This window comes from Sinocyclocheilus grahami, unplaced genomic scaffold, assembly GCF_001515645.1.
Source record: "Sinocyclocheilus grahami isolate Dianchi unplaced genomic scaffold, SAMN03320097.WGS_v1.1 scaffold1208.1, whole genome shotgun sequence".
NCBI classification, from domain to species: domain Eukaryota; kingdom Metazoa; phylum Chordata; class Actinopteri; order Cypriniformes; family Cyprinidae; genus Sinocyclocheilus; species Sinocyclocheilus grahami.
Genome location: NW_015506387.1, coordinates 292,163 through 305,376, shown reverse-complemented (window position 1 = coordinate 305,376; position 13,214 = coordinate 292,163). Strand labels below are relative to the sequence as shown.

General features: G+C 38.7%; 1 long non-coding RNA gene across 1 annotated transcript in view; it reads left to right on the top strand.

The window, feature by feature from the left end:
• Positions 1–789: 789 nt before the first annotated feature.
• The window catches only part of LOC107568030 (uncharacterized), a 13,439-nt gene continuing 1,014 nt past the window's right edge, over positions 790–13,214 (top strand). The window contains exons 1-2 of the long non-coding RNA XR_001606699.1: positions 790–1,214; positions 8,770–8,783. This is a non-coding gene — a long non-coding RNA (uncharacterized lncRNA). The remainder of the gene's footprint in view (positions 1,215–8,769; positions 8,784–13,214) is intronic.

The following is a 13,214-nucleotide window of genomic DNA, read 5'->3' as shown; positions in this document are numbered from 1 at the left end:
ATTCGTGACACATATGCAGGCTAAACAAGAGCGGTGCAAGAAATGAGCCTTGTGGGACTCCGCGTGTCATGGATTTCCACTTAGACTTATGCTCTCCTATACTCACATAATAACCTCTCCCTTCTAAGTATGACCTGTAGGGTTCCAGCACCTTCTGTGAATATCTGTGAGTCTCTTTTCACAACTGTAATTAATCTATCCAGCAAGTATATCACCAATAATAACTTTAATATTTAATCATGTATAGGGACCCCCAAGAACTTCCTCGTGGCACATTGTTCACATTTACTAAAAAAAATAAAAAAATAAATAAAAAACAAGAAGAAATCAGTTTAAATTGTCTCTGGTTTTCTTTTCGGAAAAATCTGTGTGTAGACCAGTAATAATGTTATATGATCAATAATAATGAGAGAAGGACACCATAATGATCTTTAAGTTTAAAAATATATATATTTATTAAAAATCTTCATCATCGGCAAAAAACTGCAGAGAGGGAGGAAAAAGAACATTACCAAAACAGTGGCAGCTACACTTGAGTTTAAGATGCTACATCTAATACTCCCATTACATCTTCTGGATCCTCCTGAGGAGGTAAAATGGGAAGAGGTGGAGGTGGATGAGGGGGGAAAAGAGGAGGAAGATTGGGGCCCTGCTGGATCCACTCGTCAGCGGAGGAGGTGTGCTCACTGTCCTGCAGAACAACACAACTCAACAGATTGTCAAAAAAGGCATATGCACAAAGCTCAACTTACTGTTGAAGAACTGCAGTAATGTATATCTGTTTGGCCTACAGACCCTCTGATGTACCAACACTACAAGAGATTCTTGGAAACTTTACAACTGGTTTCATTCAACATCCTATATGCTCCTCTCCAGCAGACAGCAAAGGTCTAAAAGTAAATTTTTTTTTAATATGTCTCTCTCTCTCTCTCTCTCTTTCGTTCTTTAGTAATTACACATATTTAAAAACGCGTGCATTCATGTGCATCTTTAGTGCATTGGAATGAAAAGAAAGATATCATTAGTTGATGATTTGATTGACTAAGTAACAAATGAGGCAGCAACTGAATGTATCACAGTCCATGCAATTATAACTCCTAATGCTGTCAAACTGAAATTACATCAGTAAGAAATACTGTTTACCTGTCGTGTCATCCATGCGGTGTGGGCGTGACTTCACTTGGCTTCTCAGTCGCCCTCTCCTGGATAAAACTGTGAATAGCCATGTCTTAGAAACTGCTAAGGATTCCTACATTTTAGCAGAAAATAACACTCCAGGGGGAGCTCTTGAGCGGCTGACTTTATTCACAGACGTCTTTCAAGTCTAACTTCTAATATACACACTCTCTCTCTCTCTCTCTCTCTCACACACACACCTGTGCACACTCACACACACGCACTCGCACACACAAACTGGCTGGAAGACTGTTTTTATACAGGCGTGTAATATCTTCTTGCTAAAAAGACAATTGATTTCACAGGTTATTTCATTTGGATGTATTTTTTCCCTTTACCGATGACTGACTTTCTTTGCCACACTTTAGACTGTTGTACAGTCGCATTGGATTTGAAAGCAACACCCTTTCCTCCATACATCCACGCTACCTGAAAGACCACAGCTTCCTGAATCCAACCATACCAGTAATGTGCAGATCGGACCTCCGCTTCACCAGATACGGCCAGGTAAGCTTTGGCCAATCAGATCGCATATGCTAATGAGGGTCGAATTAATGAGGGTGAAACTCGTTTTTATCTATATACCTAACCCTAACCCTGAGAACCTAAAACCTACCCATTCTAACCCTGGAGAACCTAAACCTACCCATTTTTACCCCAAGACTACTTAACTTTACCTCTCAGAAAGATACCCCTCATAGAAATACCCTTAGCAGCCACTTAGGAGATAAATAACTAAAAAGATTAAAAACAAATATATTAACGAGATTTAAATAACAAAGCATCTACAAGCTCATATAGTGACAGCAAATGGATACATAAATATGATGGAGAAAGATCAGGACATTATAATGGATACATATTATGATACTAAGAGACATTTTATGATTCAAGATTGAAAATTCATCTAGAGGTCAAGAAGCATGAATGGATGATGGGCTCTGGTCATGGGGCCAGGCCTGAACGGAGCTAGGAAGTGGCCAGAAGGAATTGAAGGACAGCGCACAACCGAAATCGGAGTCTGTTTAGATTTTTGGATTTTTTAATCCCTAACTGAGGGCGGGCATCAGGTGAGCAAGCTAGTGAAACATTGCACGCGCAAAAGAATGTCTGCACAAATCCAAAAACGTATTTTAAATGCAAAATTGATTTTTGTGCACTCTAAAAACTTTTTTCTTTGCGAAACGAACATTTTCTTTGCAAAATGCACTTTTGTGAGCTCAAAATATGATCTTTCTCACGCAAAATTGTGGCAGAGATCTAAGCCTATAGTTCTCGGCCTCTAGGACGAGCATTAAATTAATTTAATGCACAGCTAGCCATGCATTATCCCCTACGTAACTAAGCTGACTAATCTCAACTCTTTTGTGATTCTATCTTCTTTATCTATAGAAACGTTATTTCATTGCCTGCAGTTTGCCGGTATTTGTTCACTTAAAACTACGGTCATGCCAGGAATGTGCTGTCTTTCAATGTCATTATATTGACGTAATCCCTGTGAACGGTGTGAGGAATGATTACTTTGTTAAATGGAGAGCTGGATAAATAGGAAAAATGGGGAATTTTTCCCTCATAGTTTCCTAAAAAGGATAAATAAAGAGAAAATTGAGCAGCAGACAAAGAGAAAGCTTTCTCCTTTGCTTGAGCTCATGTAACTTACAAAGGAACAATTGGTTCTTTGACCTTCATTTCTGCTCAACTGCAATTCATTAACCTCCAGAATGGCCCTCATCAGACCTGGTGGTGCTGCACCTCCAGTTATACTATATATGATTGCTTATTATAGATTTATATATTAGACTTGACATGTTTGAGAAACTATAGGTAATCAGTGTGATCACCTTCTTTTTTTCTACCTCAGCTCTCTTTGGTAATATTATAAGCACCTTGCACTTCAGGACATTAATGATTTATGTTGACAAATGTCTTTTTTTTCATACCATCACTTGCACATGGTTTTTCCTGTGGTTCTTTATCAATGCTGAATTGAGACATTCAGTGTCCTCGTTTAGAAAGTTCAGTGAGCTCAGATAGATGTCCTCCTAGAGACCCATCCATCATTACCAGCTCTGGATAATGATACTGCTGCTGAATTTCAGAATGAAATGGTTAACAATAACCATATATAATGTTTGTATTTGACATTATTTTCAGCATTTAATAAGGCTAAAATGTAACTGATTAACTTATAAAGCTTCTGATCAGACTCTTGAAAACTGACATATATTACTCTATAAACATACAGATATATTTCTGTCCAAGTGTTTCCGCAGTAATGCTTTTGTACATGTAGGACTAAAAACTGGCTACAGGTGAATCTGGACTGTTGCCTCATTCCTGACAAATGTGAAATTACCTATAGCTCCACAATCAGAGCTCACACACGCTTCCTCTATGTCCTCCATATGAATGTGATTTGGGTAATTATATGCCATTACTGTATGGTACAAAGCCTGTCTGGCTTCTGAGATAGGCAATGACAAACATGAACCTGGCCATCTCTGAGACCTCCATTCTTTCTGTTCAATGCTTCTGTAGAGATTTGGCAGGATCTTGCACCCGGTGGCTGGCACTCAAAGTGATGGCAAAACAGCGTTGGCTGGTTGTCCACCTCGATTATACTGGAGCTTGACAACCATTTAACAGCCTCAGCAAAGACAAATGTGAAGATAAACGCACAGTGCACCATCTGCTGTCCGCTATCAGAGTAAATGGACAAACATTAGTTATCATGAGCAATGCTGCTGTGTACTTTCAACACATTTTTATAAAAAATTAAAATAAACGTATAATAGTGTTACATTATTATAACACTAAGTCCTTTAATTACAACAGTAGATTTCCTGAGTAAAAATAAAGAGATGTTTGTGGATGTGTTGTGTTGCTTTTGAGCAGCACTGCCATCTGCAGTGTACATTTGTTAGTGAAATACACAATGAAGACCCTAGATAAACTATTATACTTTTATATTGGCACATTAAAAAGACTGCAGAAATGTGTTTGTTGCTTAAGTCAAGTCACCTTTATTTATATAGCGCTTTTTACAAGATTGTGTCAAAGTAGCTTAACAGTATCAAACAGGACACAGTTTGTCAATATCATTTGAATCAGTGAGTTGTTGACTTGAGAACAGCTGCAATCAGATCAGGTTTAACAGGTTAATTAAAAAGAATCCGCTCATTCCTGAATCAGACACTGCTATTGTGTCTCGGAGCGGGAGACAATTTATGTTCTGTTCAAAATAACGAGGAACGACATGATTTTTTAAAATGTAGTGCAGTGAAATGTATGACATTATGCTTTGAAATGTAGTAAGGTAAAAGTTTCTCAAAATACAAATAGTTGATAGTACAGATATTTGAAAAATTTTCCTAAGTACAGTAACTGTAAAGCCCCTGTGGACTGTTTGTTGTGGTTTCTTCCCTTTGTGTTGGTTTAGCCTGTCTAATCATTAGCTAGTCACCGTCATTGTGCTCACCTGTCTGCCTCTAATTATTCACCCCATATTAGTTCCTGTCTGTCTGAGTATTGGTGTCGGTTATTGTTAATGTTAGCCCAAGTGTGTGTGTCTCACTTACCTGAACCTGCCTTGTTGTGTCTACAATAAATGTCATTATTGGAATCCTTGTCGTCCTCGTCGTCCTGCCTGCTTCCACACACCCGTTTCCGTGACAGTAACAAAGTAAAAATACATTGTTACTGTCCACCACTGAAGTCAAGCTCATTCAGGGGCTGATCGCACATGTCTGAATGAGGCTAACACTAACGATGTGTTTGTGATGTTCTTCTTTTGTGTCTGTACGTGAACTTAGAAGGTTCCATCGCTGCTAGCTCTTATTAGGGCTGTAAATAAAAAATTCTAATTTCAAATATTCGTTGAATTTAAAATACAAATCCACATTCAAATGCAAAAATGTTTTTATAAAAATGCATTTAAATTTTCGGTGTGCATCAGGCAGCCTTATCAGTGGCACACGAGATGCGATGACGATGTAGGTGTCATTGCATTTTAATGCTTTTTTAGCCTATCCAGTTGAACCCACTGGATGGTGTGCTGCTACGTTGTTCATTCAAAATATTGAGGAGAAAGAGAACATCAATGCGGTGAAGATCTTGTTTGCATCAAAACCAAGCTGTTCACACAGAATGCATGTTTATCGCATTTTCTAGAGGGACATCTATTACCGTTGCACTCGCGACTCACACAAGAGAGCCGCATGTTTAGAAAGCCAAGAAAAATTAATGTAAGTTCAACTTTTAAAAAACATGTCTCTAGACTTTATGGCAGTTTTTCCCCATCCCACTGTTTTAAAACATTATAAGAAACATTATCATGTTTTTAAATGAAAAAAAGTACTCTTTTGTGGTTTTCAGTACTTTGTATTAAACTACAAATAAATAGTACAAAATTCAAAGTGCAAAACAAATCACAATTCTGAAAACAATAATAAATTACAAATGCAAATCTAAAAATCAAAATAATTCAGAAAACACAACAATTCCGAAAACACTATAACAAGTCAGAAAACACAATGACAATGAAATGAGAGATACAGCTCTCTGCTTGCAGCGCGTCAGTCATGCTCATCAGGAAAGTGAGTGAAACACACATTCAAACACACTTTTTTTTAAATCAAATAATGCGTCATTAATAGCGGTTTACTTCCGTGATTTGGTCCGATTGTGTTCAAGTCAGCATCAAATCGTACCCCAGACCACCCTTTTTAAGCAGACTCGTGCGCACCTGTGTTTGGAAGACAAGCTAACTTAGGGTGTATTCACACCAGGAAAGTCCGATAGTTCACTTGTTTTGGTCCGGACCAAATACAATGTTGATTTTTTTGTTTGTTTGGTGCAGTTCACTTTTACATTGCCCTTTTTGCAAGTGAACCAGAAACTGTAAACAAAACCACACCTGTGCTTAAGGTCATCCATTCTTTGGTTCATCCATTCAACTGTACCAGAGCTCGTTTAGAAGTGAGCCGAGACCAACTCTTCAGCTGGGTCTCGGTACGGTTGTTCGGTCTGCACCCAAGTGTGAATTAGACATCTGCGCAGGACTGTTTTTTTAGTCCCACTCCCACAAGGTTCTATTCCGCACCCACCCGCTCCCACTATATATTCACTCTTTGTTCACCCGCTGTCCACTTAGAATAATTTTCTTCCCGACCCGACCGTTCCCGCTAAATTTAGATCTTGTTTCCAGAATCTCACATTTAAATTTCCGCTACTGAAAGAAAGAGAGATAGGCTGACAAATAAAAGTGTAGCCTGCACAAAATTATACGTTATTTCATTCATCTTGTCAAGAGTCTTGAATTTATTGACTTTAACTTGAATTTATATGAATTATCTTAAGACACAAAATTCATTTAATATTTTATGCAACACAGTAGGACAAAAAGTGTCAGAGAAAATAAAAATATTGTACAAAAATTGTATTTCTTATTTTTATTAGTCTTGTCAGGATACAATTCATTTAACATTGACAACACAATAGGGAAAAAGTGTCGCAGAGAGAAAGAAAAAATGTAGGTTGTACAAAAATAGCCTATTCGCTATTTTTATTCGTTTTGTCAAAATACTAAATTCATTTGACATTTTTCTGTTAACAGTAGGAAAAGTGTCACAGAGAAAAATAAATAAATATAACATCTTTCATTTAAAATGATAGGCTAAGCAAAATATAAACAAAACCTAGCTGAACGTCCTTCAAGGGCAGCGCATCCACACTTTGCTCCATCCTTATTCTGCTCTCTCACTCATCGACAACCTGCCTGTTCTGTCTGAGGGCCGTATATTTACCACAGGTACAGTCTACTCTGAGCATCGTTATGCACATGCTGCGCACAGACCACGCAAATAAAACGTGTGACGTTAAAGCATGCGAGCAGCGCGTGCATAACAGTCCTGAGCACAAGCTGTACCGGTGGTCAATAAGAATAAAGCACCAATATGCTGTTCTAAATGGACATCGGGAAGGGGATATTGTTAAACCGCCCGCTCCTGTTCAAATTACACCAGAGTTACCGACCGCTACCGCGTTTTATTCCGGAATTTAATTTCGCTGCACAAAAAATCCAGTCGGGTCCCACGGGAGAGCCACGGGAATGCAGACCTCTAGTGTGAATGCTGTATTCACACCTGCCCAAAAGATCCGCACCAAGAGGGGAAACAAACTTGAGTTCGATTCAATTGAACCAAACAAGACAGGTGTGAATACACCCTTAGGCAACGTTCATCATTCAAACAAACCAAACTCTGACATCAATCGAACCCGGGTGCGCACCAAAAATGCTAGTGTGAAAGCACCCTTAATGCTGTTTGATATAACTCAATTCCAGTTTAATTTTACTCGTAAAAAAACTGTTCAAGAAGATAATTCGATCTCTGATTGTCACACAATAAAATAACCTACATCATGAAATTCCTGAGAATGAGAGCTTTCTTGTGATATATGACTTGACTTTATTGTAAAAAATATATCAAATACACATTCTTCGTAAAAAAAAGTTTGCAATGGCTAGGCGGAAAATCGTGTGTGGGACGAATACATTTCTAAGCTTAATTTTACTGCTTTATGAATATAAAAACCAAAAGAAATGGTATTCTTTGTAAAGAAGACACTCCAAGCTTTCAAATGAACCCATATATGGGCTGATACCATATAAGGAAGGCTATGCAAATGAAGCATACACATTTTTTACGGGCCTTTGGACCCGTATCCGGGTCCACATACCCTAACTAGTTAATATTTTGTATTTATATTCTCCCCTTTAAATTCTCTCTGCCCCACAAAAGGCAGGAGAAGGGTGCACTGACAATTAGGCTAAAAACTTCAGCATTTCTGTTACACCATGATAGTGTTTTCACGACTTATATAAAAAAAATAGAGACTGAACGGCAGTCAGAAGAGAGAACTATGTCAAACTTACCGTCACTCCTATAGACACTGTATTAGAAACACCCTCCCATTAGCGTTAACTAGTTTTTCGTAATCTGATTCTAAGGTAATATAAGTACAGTGTTGTAAATGTACATGCATTTTTTTTATTCCATAGTAAGGGCCATTCAAACAATACATTTAAACTGAGTTACTTTAAGACCAAGCTGTTTACTTGTGTCACAGCAACCCGGGTTCGAATCCAGTCCGCAGTGTTACATTCAGTGTTCAAATGTCTGTCCTCAGTGTGCCACTCATGTTCTCCAGATGAGTGAGTTAGCTGGTATGCTGGGAATGTTAGTAAAAGACAAATTGTAAAGCTGTGCCATCATTTATAACGATTAATTAATTGCATTAGAAGCACACCATAATAACACTATTAGCACTATTACACTTTGTTTAATTTGAATGCCATTGCAATGCATTTTAAAGTTACTAAAAGTAAAGGATAGTATGACCTCAGTTTGCAGTACTTTGGCACAGCTAAAAGCATTTAGTCCAAAATTTGTTGTTCCAGTTTAACAGACTTTAGTATAACTAAATGTATTTATGGCACACTAAATTGGTATACTTAAAGTACATGCAAATAAATTGTGCTTAAGTATTCAATTTTTTCACTAGGGTAGTCAACTATTTAAGGTATATGTATAGTCAGATGGTTAACTGTTGTATAGAATAAAGTATTTGAGATCAAGTATTTTGAGAAGATCTGATCTGGTTGAGCGATGTAGCACAGAAAGCAGGTACCTGGTGGTGTGGTCTTGTCCCGGTGGCCATCTAGGAGACAAGGTCTTCACTGGGGATCTGTCTCTGGGGCTCATCTAGATGTTCTGGTGTCCACTGACATTCAGGGCTGTAGAGAACATCTCTAGGTGCTGATTCACCATCTGGGCTGGATACGTACTGGATCCGGGTGACTGCAGTGACCATCTGGGCTGGATACGTACTGGATCCGGGTGACTGCAGTGACCATCTGGGCTGGATACGGACTGGATCTGGTGGCTATGGTGACCTCGTAATAAGAAAGAAACAGACTAATAGCGTAGATGCCATTCTTCTAATGATGTAGCAAGCACATCGGGTGTTATGGGAAGTGTTTCTGGTTCTGGTTGTCCTAATTAATGCAGCCTACAAATCCTTGAACAGATTTGAATATTAGAAATGTGTTAGTGTGTTATGTGTAAGCCAGGTTAAAGAGACGGGTCTTTAACCCTCTGTGGTCTGAGGGTGTTTTAAGGCCCTGGAGAAGTTTTGGCATGCCCTGACATTTGTGTTTTTGTAAGTATCCTAAAAAAATATTAATGGCTAAAGTCTGATAACACTGTATTCATCACAAACTGGGCTACAATAATATGTGAGCAGCATGAAAGTACATGTTTGTGTTTTTGAGAAAATAATGTTTATGCGTGGTTAGTGAAAAACAAAATTTTTTAAGTCACTGAAATAAGGCCATAAAACACATACAGAATATTTGTTCACAAGACTTTTGAGAACTGGATGTGGTAGACTAGAGTTTTTACTACAAAATTATGTGAAAATTATCATGTTCACAGAAAGCAATATATTGATTTAACATTTGTAAAACATGTTTTGTGATAGAATGCCCTTGTGCGAGCGAGTCACAATGTCCATGAATATTTAATGATTCACACCTGAGAGACAAAGGGCCTCACATAATGGGCCATCAATATGAATGTGACTGAGGCACGTAAGAAAGAGTGTGGGGAGAGTAAAATAATGTGGGTTTTTGATTATTATTTGTATATAACACAGTGAAGGTCAAGGGGACATGATTGAACATGCTGATCTGAACACTGAGACTTGGACAGTAACATACCTTTGTGCCAAACATTCATAGACTCTAATATCATAGTGTTAACACTACTTCTATATCTTGTGGTTTTATATGTTATAAAACATTAAACATTCTGGCGTTGTGAGACATTTAGACAATGAAATGAATGTTTCACAATTATAGTTTGGGGAAAGTCTAACTAGTAAAATATGTACAAGTTATGTCACAATAACAACAGATGCAAGTAATCTTAGGCTTTAAACTCATCAGAGTGATATTCTCCACTGGATCTAGCTGTGCGAAGCATTGTGTTGTGTTTATTTTCTGAGGTAAATTCTGGCTTATTCCTCAGCGTGTCTTCCAGAAACAAAAAGTAGCCGTGATGAACTTGTTTGTTTACACGGAGGCAATTTGGGCGTTTACATGTGCATGCATCTCATCGGCTCGTGAGCATGATCGCATTAGAGATAATGAGTTGAGATGGGAAAAACTGGACATCGCGTTGGTTTCATATGGATTACTTTAACAGAGAATATTTGTTGGACGTGACTGTAGTAAAGGTTCAGGAGTGTGGAAGGAAGAAGGCAGGGTCGGCTTGCTGGGACGCGAGCTTTATTTAAGTTCTCGGGCACCACACACAATACGATGCTCAATCAGCGCTGTCAGACTCGCAGTCAATAACTCATAACAAACGTAACACAACTTGCTTCCATGTATCTACACCCGTCTCCCCGGGTCGCTCGCGTTCCCAGTCAGTCTCTCCTCATCATGTTCCCGGTGGCCCCTTTTATCCGGTCTCTCCACACCAATTACTGAAACAAGACACAGGTGTTTATCATTTGCACTTGACCTACTTACGCACCGCTCGTCTCCTACCTCTCTCTCCCGATGCAGACCTCGCTGAACCATGCCCCCCCCTGCCACAGTGACTTACTTAATTTAAAAGTAATTTCAAGCATTCTATACATATATTTCTTACAACTGTGAATGATGAAAAATGCAGTTTAACAAATGCTAGAAACGTGGCTTTCGAAGGAAAGATTGCTATCAAATAGCACACTTAGGTTCCTAAATGATGACGAAGAATTGACAGAGCAGCCATCAAGTCTTAGACTGTGTTCTAGGTTATTACATGCAGAGGTTTTAGGTCCGATAATTAACACCTTTGTTTTTTTCAGAATTTAGCAGTAAGAAATGACCCGTCATCCAGTTTTTTTATATCAACTATGAATTCCGTTAGTTTTTCAAATTGGTATGTTTCACAGAGCCGCGAAGAAATATAGAGCTGATTATCATCAGCATAAGAGTGAAAGCTAACACAGTGTTTCCTGATGATATCTCCCAGGGGTAACATGTAAAGCATGAAAAGCAATGGCCCTAGTACTGAGCCTTGAGGTTCTCCATACTGCACTTGTGATCGATATGATACCTCTTCAATCACTGCTATGAATTCATGGCGGTCAGATAGGTACGATTTGAACCATGCTAATGCACTTCCACTAATGCCAACAAAGTTTTCTAGTCTATGCAAAAGAATGTTGTGGTCAATAGTGTTGAACGCAGCGCTAAGATCCAGTAGCACTAATAGATAGATACAACCGTGATCAGTTGATTAGAGCAGTTTCAGTACTGTGATACAGTCTAAATCCTGACTGGAAATCCTCACAAATACCTTTTTCTCTAAGAAGGAATATAATTGTGAGGATACTATCTTTTCTAGTATCTTGGACAGAAAAGGGAGATTCGAGATTGGTCTGTAATTAACTAGTTCTTTGGGGTCAAGTTGGGGTTTTTTAATGAGTGGTTTAATAACAGCCAGTTTGAAGGTTTTGGGGACATATGCAAATGACAATGAGGAATTAATAATAGTCAGAAGAGGATTTATGACTTCTGGAAGCACCTCTTTTAGGTGCTAGATGAAATAGGGTCTAACATACATGTTGTTGGTTTAAATGATTTAGCAAGTTTATGCAATTCTTCCTCTCCTATAGTAGAAAATGAGTGGAATTGTTCCTCAGGGGATCTAGAGTGCACTGTCTCAATTGATGTGATACTGTAGCTGACGGCTGCATTGTTACAATTTTATCTCTAATAGTATCGATCTTGGAAGTAAAGTAGTTCATAAAGTCATTACTGCTGTGCTGTTGGGAAATGTCAACATCTGTTGATGCATTATTTTTCATTAATTTAGCCACTGTATTTAATAAATACATGGGGCTATGTTTGTTTTCTTCTAAAAGAGACTAAGAGTAATCAGATCTAGCCGTTTTTAATGCTTTTCTGTAGGATAGGGTACTTTCATGCCAAGCAATACGAAATACCTCTAGTTTTGTTTTCCTCCAGCTGCGCTCCATTTTCCGGGCTGCACTCTTTAGGGTGCGAGTGTGCTCATTATACCACGGTGTCAGACTGTTTTCCTTAATCTTCCTTAAGCGTAAAGGAGCAACCGAATCTAACATGCTAGAAAAGAGAGAGTCCATAGTTTCTGTTACATCATCAAGTTGTTCTGAGCTATTGGATATGCTGAGGGCTTGAGATAAATCAGGACGATTACTTACAAAGCAGTCTCTTGTGGTAGAAGGAATGGTTCCTGACACGTGTTGTTTAACCCCAATAGGTAGGTAGGTAGGTAGCTTTTTATTGTCATTCAACTGTACATACAGAGTGCACATGTGAACGAAATTCCATTCCACTGACTCATAAATACTGCACTAAGCTATACACGTACCACAAAATCTGTATAAAAATATACAGTATCTCACAGAAGTGAATACACCACAAATATTTTATTATACTTCTCTCCCCGGTGTCATGTGACTCATTAGTGTTACAAGGTCTCAGGTGTGAATGGGGAGCAGGTGTGTTAAATTTGGTGTTATCGCTCTCACTCTCTCATACTGGTCACTAGAAGTTCAACATGGCACCTCATGGCAAAGAACTCTCTGAGGATCTGAAAAAAATAATTGTTGCTCTACATATAGATGGAGTAGGCTATAAAAAGACTGCCAAGACCCTGAAACTGAGCTGCAGCACGGTGGCCAAGACCATACAGCGGTTTAACAGGACAGGTTCCACTCAGAACAGGCCTTGCCATGGTCGACCAAAGAAGTTGAGTGCATGTGCTCAGCGTCATATCCAGAGGTTGTGTTTGGGAAATAGACATATGAGTGCTGCCAGCATTGCTGCTGAGGTTGAAGGGATGGGGGGTCAGCCTGTCAGTGCTCAGACTATACTCCGCACACTGCATCAAATTGGTCGTCCCAGAAGGAAGCCTCTTCTAAAGATGATGCACAAGAAAGCC